Source organism: Lontra canadensis, unplaced genomic scaffold (genome assembly GCF_010015895.1).
Source record: "Lontra canadensis isolate GAN:19392208 unplaced genomic scaffold, GSC_riverotter_1.0 scaffold1, whole genome shotgun sequence".
Taxonomy (NCBI): domain Eukaryota; kingdom Metazoa; phylum Chordata; class Mammalia; order Carnivora; family Mustelidae; genus Lontra; species Lontra canadensis.
In genome coordinates, this window is record NW_022630995.1 from 47,564,967 (window position 1) to 47,574,876 (window position 9,910).

Here is a 9,910-nt window from a genome sequence, read left to right on the forward strand (position 1 = left end):
ACCTACACATTTATTTCTGTGACTAACATTTGTTACAACTACTACAAGCCCACGAGAGTAGGAACCTTGTCTTTTGTTCAGACATTCTGGACTTTGGTTATTTGTATTTTGTCTCTCCCACCTCCCCACAACTAATTTAGCTAGAAGTTTTTTGGGGGGAGGGGATGAAATATTTTAATCTGACGGCAGCACATAATACTGTATGGTGAGCACACCCAGTTCCAGGAGATCCCCTCCAGGTTAGAAGGAAGTTCTCAAAATTAAGTGAATTTGTGAGAGCCCGGCCCCCTGCTCAGCGGAGGGAGAGGGAACGGAATGAACAAAGCATGGAGGTCTGCCCTCCTGTCACTCGTCATAGATCCAGCTCTGAGCGCAGCTCTTGTAATACTCCAGCTCTTCAGGCTGGAACCATAAGCCAATCTCCTTCTCCGCACTCTCCACGGAGTTGTTGCCGTGGATAATGTTCCTGCCAACTTGGATGCAGAAGTCCCCACGAATGGTCCCAGGTTGGTCTCCCCAAGCATCACTTGGCCCGTCTTCACCACGTTCAGGCCCTCCCAGACCATGGCAACCATGGCCCCTGACTGCATGTACTTGACCAAGCCGGCAAAGAAGGGACGGTCCTTCAGGTCGATGTAGTGCTCCTTGAGAAGGTCTTCAGAAGCCTGAATTAATTTCATAGCAATGAGGCGGAATCCCTTTTGCTCAAAACGCTTGATGGTTTCTCCCACGAGGCTGCGCTGGAACCCATCAGGCTTGATGGCAATGAAGATGCGTTCACCGTTGCCATGGTCCCCTCCAGCTGCTCCGGCTGCCTAGCGAGAAGTTTATCATTTTAAAAAATCTTTTCAAAAAGCCCTCTTTTGGTTCCACTGATTTTTTGCTCTCTAGTTCATTGATTTTTTAGATTTATTATTTCCTTCTTGCTACTTAATTTGAATTTGATTCCTCTTGTTTTGCCAACTGCTCAGAGTAGAAGAGTGTATTATTGATTCTGGACCTTTCCATTTTTAAAAAATAGAAGTATTTAAAGCTATGTCTTTCCCTCTATCCCCTGCTTTATCTGCATTCACAATTTTTGTTATTTTGTATTTTCATTTTCATCATTTCAAAATATTTTTTTTAATTTCCCTTATGGTTTCTTCTTAGACTCATTTCTTTGAAATGTGTGTGTAATTTCCAAATATTTAGGTGCTTTTCTAATTTAATTCTGTTGTGGCCAGAGAAGATAAACCAAGATTTCAAACTTTTTCAAAATTTATTGAGGCATTTCATATCCTAGCATGTTACCTGCCTTAGTAAACAGTCTATGTGCTCTTTAAGAAGAATGTGTATTCTGCAGGTGAGTGATTCTGTAACTGATGATTATTTCTATAAATATCAGTTCGGTATTGATCATGTCATTCCCATGAGTTATACCTTTATGGATTTAAAAAAAAATTTTTTTTATTTACTTATTTATTTGAAGGAGAGAGGAGAGCAGGGGGAGAAGCAGAGGGAGAGGGACAGGCAGACTTCAGGCTGAGCACAAGCCCCACGTGGGGCTCAATCCCTGGACTCTGAGATCATAAACCCAGCCAAAATCAAGAGTCAGATGCCTGACTGATTGAGCCACCCAGGTGCTCCTATCCTTATGGATTTTATATTTAGTTGTTCCATCACTCATTGAGATGAGGGTTACATTCTATGATTGTAGATTTGTCTATTTCTTCTTTTAGTTTGTTGAAGTTTTGCTTTATATATTTTTGAAGTTGTGTTATTAGGTGCATACACAGGATTTTTATGTCTTCAGTTGGGTTTTTATTTCTACCTGATGATTTTATTTGATCCTTTCCTTTCTTTCCTTCTTTCCTACCTACCTTCCTTTCTTTCTTCCCTCCTTCCTTCCTTTTATAATGAACTGTCCCTCCTTATCTCTTGTAATACTCGTGCCTTGAAGTCCATATTGTTTGATAGTAATATAGCCACTCCACTTTTCTTAGGCTTACTGTTTGCCTGATAAATCTTTTTCCACCCTTTTCAATCAATTTGTCTCTTTATGTGTGCATGTTTGTAAATATGCATCTCCTGTAATAGCTTATAGTTGGTAATAAAATCTTGATTTTATTATTATTTTATTATTTACATTTAGTCTGATAATTTCTGGCTTTCATTTGGAGTTTTTAGTCTACTTATTTTTAATGTAATATTGTAGTTGGACTTAGATTTACTGTCATTTGCAATCATATTCTATATGTTTAATCCTTTTTTTGTTCTTCTGTGTGTCCCTTCTTGCTTTCTTTTGGGTTAATCATTATTTCTTCATACTTCATCTTAAGTCCTCTATTGGCCTTCTGCTAAACCTCTTTACATTAATTTTGAGTGCTTATTCTAGCACTTACTGTATACATCCTTAAATTATCTCAGTGTGCATACAGTTTATATTGTAGTACCTGATGTAAAATGTGAGAACCTTGAGAAAGTGTTGCTCTATTTATCTCCCATCCTTAATGACATCATTATTATTGTCATATATTAGATCCACATATGTTTAAATATAGTCAATAATTTTTGTCTTGAATAATTACATGTCTTATAAAGAAATTAAGAAAACAATGTATACTGTTTTATATTTACCTACAAATTTGCCATTTCCAATGCTCTTTTTTTTTCCTAAGTGCTCTTCATTCCTTTCTGAGGACCCAAGTTTCCAACTAGTATAAATTCCCTCTGAAGAATTTTTTTAAAAGCATTTCTTGTAATAGACATCAGCTGGTGATAAATTTTAAGTTTTCAATTATCTGAAATTATCTTTATTTCACCATCATTTTAAAAATATACTTTCTCTAGATAAAGAATTCTGGATTATGTTGTCCCTCTGCTCCCCCTCCAAGTTCAAGTCTAAAAATGTAATTTCATTGTCCTCTACCCTTCATTATTTCTGAATTATGTCCCTCCACCCATGCACCCAGGTTGCACTATGTCATTTTTTTCTAGATGCTTTTAAGATTTTTTCTTTATCCTTGCTTTTTCAATAATTTCACCATGATGCTCTTGATATAAATTTCTCCCTCTCTCTCTCTCTTTCTCTATATATATCCTGCTTGAGTTTTGCTTGGGGTTCTTGGATCTGTAGGTGTATGTATTCCAACAAATTTGGAAAAATTTCAGCCATTATTTTTTCAAACTTTTTCCTGTCACATTCTGGGATTCTCATTATATATATATATATATATATATATATATATATATATATATATTACACTATTTGATAATGTCATAAAGATCAATAGGGCTGTATTAATTTTTTTCAATCTGTTTTACAGATCATATAATTTCTCTTAATCTGTTTTTAAATTTGCTAAACCTTCAGCCATTTCTAATTGACTGTTAAACCCACCCAGTGGGTGTATTTTCAAATTTTGTGCTTTTCAGTTCTAAAATTTCCATTTGACTCTTTTTAAAGAGTTTCTATGTATCTGTTAACATTTTCCATCTGTTAATTTATTATGACTATATATATTTTTAAATCCTTGAGTATATGTAAAGTGTTTGAAAATCTTTGCTAATTCTTATATCTGAGTTATCTTAGAGTCAATTTCTATTGCTTACTTTTTTTCTTGACTATGGGTCAAATTTTCCCTTTTTTTTTACATATTTGTTATTTTTTAAATTGTATATTAGATTTTGTGGATGATATATTGTGGAACCTCTAGATTCAATTTTCTCCCTCTGATGAGTGTTGATATATTCTAGTATGTAGTAAAGTAATCCAGAGTCAAATTCCACCTGAAATTTTTGATCATTTCTTTCAGCAATCTTGATGTTGTATTTTCCTGGGCTCCTTGGAGTCTCCCTCATGCACTGAGTTCAGGAGTCATCCAAGGATTTGGGTAAGGTGTATGTGTAGATTTTGGAGTTCTCTCCCTCTGTTAGTCCTTCCTTTTCAGGATTTTCCTCCTCCATTTCTAGGTGTTCTGGTAGCCCCACACTCTAACCTTAAGCCATTAGGATTGTGGCTTTCTGATTGACTTCCAGGTGCTGTTCACAGTACAGACTGAGTAATCCTCCCCCCCCTATGAAAAGAGGTATGGGCATAAATCATACTTGTTGTATTTCAATTCTTTGAAGAACAGCCATCCTTTCAATTACTGCCTGCCTGCTTTTGGTTGCTTTCCAGTATCTTCAAATAATTGTTTTTGTATTTTCCCTAAAGTTTAGCGTTTTTATCCATAAAGGGGTTAGTCTGGTACAACCTCCTTTGACGTATTTTATTGGAAACGTATCCTTTAATGAGATAAATGGTACCATATTTTTGTCAGTAGTTTACATGTTAGTACTGGACTCTTACTTATTGCTTGATAAGGCAGGATTCAGCATCAGTTCTATTTGCAGTTTTAGTTTTTATAGACATAAATGCTGAGAAAATCTGTTGAAATAAATAGATGAATATGGGAAACATTTTATAATAGCAATGTCACTCAAATCTTTGATCTTTCTTTCAAAATATGTACCAAAGATCACAGAATATTTTATCTTATTACCAAAAATTATTTTTATGATTAATCATCACATACCTAATTCAGGTCCTCCTTTGAATTTTTTACTTTCTCAATTTCTGGAAAATATATCAAAAAGGCTTTTAAAAACATATCCAATTATTAATAATTGCACTGTAACTCTTTCACTTCAAGGCACCTTATCTTTTAACTCATAATATGATACTATTTGCCAAATATAAATATAAATATATTTATATGTTTATATATGTAGCAAATATATTTTGCTAGATATAAAGATAAACTTATACATTATATATAATAAATGTATTTTGCTAAATATAAATATAATATGATACTATCTGCTAAATAATATGATACTATTTGCTAAATGGCTTTTATCTTATCAAAACCTTGGAACTATAGGTTTGACTCATTCAATATATGTGAAACAGCTAACTTAAAAGTTAATTGGTAAATCCAGGCTGCATTATCAAATCAATAAGTCAAAACAGACTTTTAAAAATTCAAATGAATATGGTAAAATATGTTCCTGTGTCAACATCTCAGTTTTGAGGGCTCTGCTACCTTGAGTGTTTCTCACAGATATTTGTTTTGTTTCCATGGAATATTCCCTTAAGGGAGTGCATTTTTTTATAGTAGTCAGGTTCTAGAAGAGGCAAGATCTTTAAATGAAACTTGCCACCACTCCCACAAACTCATTCTACAATATCTATGTATTCAGGACATCTTAACACAGAACTAAATGCACCATGTCTAATGTGGCCATCACTTTTAAAGTAATGCTCCTTTAATAAGAAAATGCAGGAAGAATTGCTGCTATCTCATGGGGCCTTTGTCTAAGGAGGCTTTTCCAAAATCTGTATTTTAAATCTAATCTTTGCTAGGAGCCTCAGGTTTTTTACACCCTGAAGCAAGGAGCCTTTAGATGATTCAGGAGAGATACTCCCACACCAGCTGGCATACTACAGTTCAATTCTGGCACTAATCATCCAGTGTTAGCACAGATCCCATAAGTTAAGGGGTCAGTCCTCTGTAAACCTGCTCTCACTTCAGAAGCCAGCCATATTTCAGGGGGGCCCCCAGGCCACTTGCATTTATGACCAACTGTCTACAAATTTGGGGGGATCCCATGACTCCCTCAGATTCTGTAATTTGTAGAACAACACACAGAACTCTGCAAAGAGGTCAAGGTTCTTCCCCTCATGGAGATCAAGGACATGGAACTTACAGACAGATAAACAAGCAATTACAATACAGTACACTAAGTACCATGTGGAGACTACTATGAATTCATGTAAGGGGGCAAAGATCAGGAAAGGAGGTTAAGAAAGAGAATCTAGGAGTAGGGGAGAGACTTGGCTGGAGTAAAATTCCTTCTGAAATTTCTGACATTTCCTTCAGCAATCCAGCTGTTGCCTTTCCTGGGCAAATGGATGAAAGGGAGGGCCCTCAGGGCAGAAGACATTTAGTTGTTGTTTTTTTAAAGGTTTTATTTATTTATTTGAGAGAGAGAGTGCATGAGTGAGGGAGAAGGGCAGAGGGAGAAGCAGAATCTTCACTGAGCTCTATGTGGGGCTCAATCCCAGGACCCCAGGATCACAACCTGAGCTGAAAGCAGATGCTCAACTGATTGAGCCACCCAGGTGGCCCAAGGGCAGATGACATTTAGAAGGAGACTTGGAGGCTGAGAAATAGCTGTTTATGAAAAGAATGGGGGGAAGAGAAATCCTGGCGTAAGAGGCAACTTGAGCAGACCCTGAGGAGTGCCTGTTGTGATTTAGGTGCCAAAGAGAGAACAGAGTGAGAGTGAGTGGTGGTGGTGAGAGAGAGAAATAAGACGCTGGGTTCAAAAGGTAGTCTAGGTCTTTACTGTGTTGCCTTTCATTACAAATCTCATGCCGAGATTTTCACCCTTTTGCTGAAGGTTCTGACTGCCCCTCCATTCTCTGGCTAGAACCCAGGGTGGAAAATAGCAAAAGATGAGATTAGAGACTTAGGGCATTTATTAAGCTGGGCTTTGTGGGTCTGAAGAGAGCTTGGATTGAATTGGAAATTCATTGAGTCCATAGCTCTCTCAAAAAGGATAACAGCTTTTGCTTAAAGGTATTTTTTAAATTAATTAATTTATTTGACAGAGAAAGAGAGAGTGTAAGTAAGTAGAGTGGCAGGCAGAGGGAGAGGGAGAAGCAGGCTCTTCATGAGCAGGGAGCGTGATGCGGGGTTGGATCCCAGGACCCTGGGACCATGACCTGAGCCAAAGGCAGCCGCTTAACCAATTGAGCCACACAGGCTCCTGCTTAAAAGTATTTTAAGGATAGCTTAAAGGATTTTAAACAAAAGTTTGATTCTTCTAATAAGTGAACAGAACACATAACTCTAAAATACTGTTGAAGATTAATCTTAAGTATGTATACATGCATTGAATGTTTTTAGAAATATACACAGAAAAGTGATAACCATGGTTGCCTCTGGAAAAGGAATGAGAAATTAGAGATTGGGGTAGGCAGGAGATCTACTTTTCTCTCTATAAAAATGTCAGGACCATGAGTGACTTGTTGCTACTGGTTGGGCTCCATCAGCAACCCTCTTTCCTTCAAGGCTCCCCAATCTAAGTTGAAAACCATACTTACTAAGCAAATACAGATTCAAAATGTCCTAGTTTCTCCATTCATTCATTCAACAAAACTTACTCCCCTACTATGTGATAGGTGTTCTTCTAGTGCTAGAGTGAGAGGAGTGAACACATCTCTGTTCTCAAGAAGCTTCCATTTTCGTGGGGGAGATAAACAATAACAGGTAATGAAGAGGATTTAGCACATAAAATGTGTTCACACCAGGAATGGTGGGAACTCTCCTAAAACCAAGTTCTCAGATGTCAGCCAAGGGCCATCATGACCTTTTCAGTGATGATCACAACTGCCAGATGAGAAGAGGAGCTCCTGAAGTGAAGGATACATCTCAGCAAGAAAAGAGGGAGGGAGTTGGTTAGCCCCATGCTCCAGAATGAACAAAAAAGACACAAGCCTAGTTCCTCAGAGACTAACTCAGAAGGCAGTTAAGAAAAGAGTTGTCAGATTTGCGGGGCACCTGGGTGGCTCAGTGGGTTAAACCCTCTCCCTTTGCTTAGGTCATGATCTTAGGGTCCTGGGATTGAGCCCTGCATAGGGATCCCTGCTCACTGGGGAGCCTGCTTCCCCCTCTCTCTCTGCCTGCCTCTCTACCTACTTGTGATCTCTGTCAAATAAATAAATAAAATCCTTTAAAAAAAAAAAAAAAAGAAAAGAGTTGTCAGATTTGCTTTTTCAAAATCCTGGTTTGGGATAAGGAGGGGGATGGGTTCACAGGATGCAAAGCTGTGGTGGTGGTTAAAAATGCATGTGGTTCATTAAAATGCACTGGTACTTCCAAGTTGTGCAGCTTATATTAGGAAAATTTTAAAATACTTGATAACTATATAGATGTGTAAAACTCAAATTTTGTTTTTATTTCAACAGATAGAAAGCTAAAATCCCCAAATGCTGGTTTAATTGCAGGTGCTAGATAAATCCAGGAACAAGAGAGCAGGGCTGTGGTTTAACAAGTTTTATAAACATTGTCATTTCCCCAGGATTCTTAATTCTGTGGTTGCCTGTTTGTCTGAAGTAAAGAATTAAAAACACTGAAAATAAGGAGAGGGCTATGAAGTTGTCAGCAGGAAAATAGGGAGCTGGGCAAACTGGGTATTCCCCCCCCCCGCCGCCCCCATTGCTAGGCTTGGGGGAGAGCAGGTGAGTGGGTGACAACAGGTGCAGAAAGAAAAGGAAAATAGGTCAAATCCTTAAGTCCTGAACAGAGAGAAAGAAATAGGTGACAGGTGCAGGCCTCCAGAGAGTCTGCGGCTCAGGCTTTGAAGCCTGTATTCATTTCATGCGGCTGTCTTTACAAATTATCCCAAACTGGGTGGTTTAAACAACAGTTGTTCTCCAACAGTGGGGGCCTGAACTTGGAAATCAAAGCGTTGGTAGGGCCACACTCCCTCCAAAGGCTCTTCCTTGCCTCTCCAGCTTCCAGTAACTCCCAACATCCTTGGCCTGTAAACCCATTGCTCCAATTTCTGCTCCAAAGTCACTCAGCCTTCTTTCTGTGTATCTCTGTGTGTCTTCTTCTCTTATAAGAACACCAGTCATTAGATTTGGAAACTTGACTATCCAGTATGACCTTATCTCAACTAATTATATCTGCAAAGACCCTATTTCCAAATAAGGTCGCATTCTGAGGTTTTGAGTGGACACGAATTTTGGAGGTGAAAGAGTCAAGGGGAGCTATGCATTCCGCTGTAAAATGCCATCACAGTAACTTTCACCTGTTATTATCAGATGGAATGTTCCCCCATTAAAGCCTTGGTATGTATATTAGTACAGCTTTACAAAAAAGGAAAACATTAGCCAACCTAAAAAGTAGTCACAAGACAGAGTGAGCCAAAGCAAAACTGCTTCCTGCATGTGACCAGATTTGTGCTTTTTTTTTTTTCCTTAGATGAAAAGATCATGATTCTAAACTTCACAATGAAAACTCTTTGTTGCAGGAAACCTGCTAGAAAATCTGCCTATGAAACACCACAAGCTGAATGTGGTTCCATTCACTTTGGGGGACATGTCAAATGTGCTCTGAGCTTCCTCAGGTGGTCCTCTCCTCACTGAGTATATGACAGGCCCACCTGCCAGGATCCAGGTGTAATCAAAGGCTAAGAAGGGGACAGGATCCATATACTTGTAAACATACCCGAACCTGTCCAAGCCATCCATGAAGATGCCCCACCTACACTAAATGACCTCCAGCCACCCCCTTCTAGAAGTAGCTCCTCTACTAGGCTTTCTCTTTAAGTTGGCCTCAGAATAAAAGAGAAGTTTATTTGTTCGAGAAACTCTGGCTCTTTGGAAATGGTCACTCTTGGCTCTGAGGAAACACTTGAGAGTGGCTGCACAGTCCTTTCTACTCCCAGTTAGACTTCCGGACACTGACATAGATTAACAAAGACATTAACGTGCTGATACTATTTATAACTTTTATCTCAGAGTTAGTATTTTTGGCCAATGAAGTAGATGCAAGAGAACCTCAGAAGTTTAAGTGCAATCATTTCTGGGCCACAGAAAATTTTCAAATGTCATATTAAGCTATTAAGAAATTAGCATAGGCTAAATGTGTCCTGCCAAAATTTATACAGTGATATCTAATCCCTATTGGGATGGTATTTGGAGGTGTGGTCTTTGAGAGGTAATTAGGTCATGAGGTTGGAGCTCTCATTAAAGGATTTAGTATCCTTATTAAAAAAAAATCCCAAAGAGCTCTGGTGTCCCCTTTCACCACATGAAGACCCAGCAAAAAGTTGGCTGTCTATGAATCAGGAAGCAGGCTTTCACCACTCACCA

At 38.2% G+C, this 9,910-nt stretch overlaps 1 pseudogene; it reads right to left on the minus strand.

The window, feature by feature from the left end:
• Positions 1-345: 345 nt before the first annotated feature.
• LOC116863212 lies at positions 346-8,584 on the minus strand (annotated as a pseudogene).
• Positions 8,585-9,910: the final 1,326 nt, after the last annotated feature.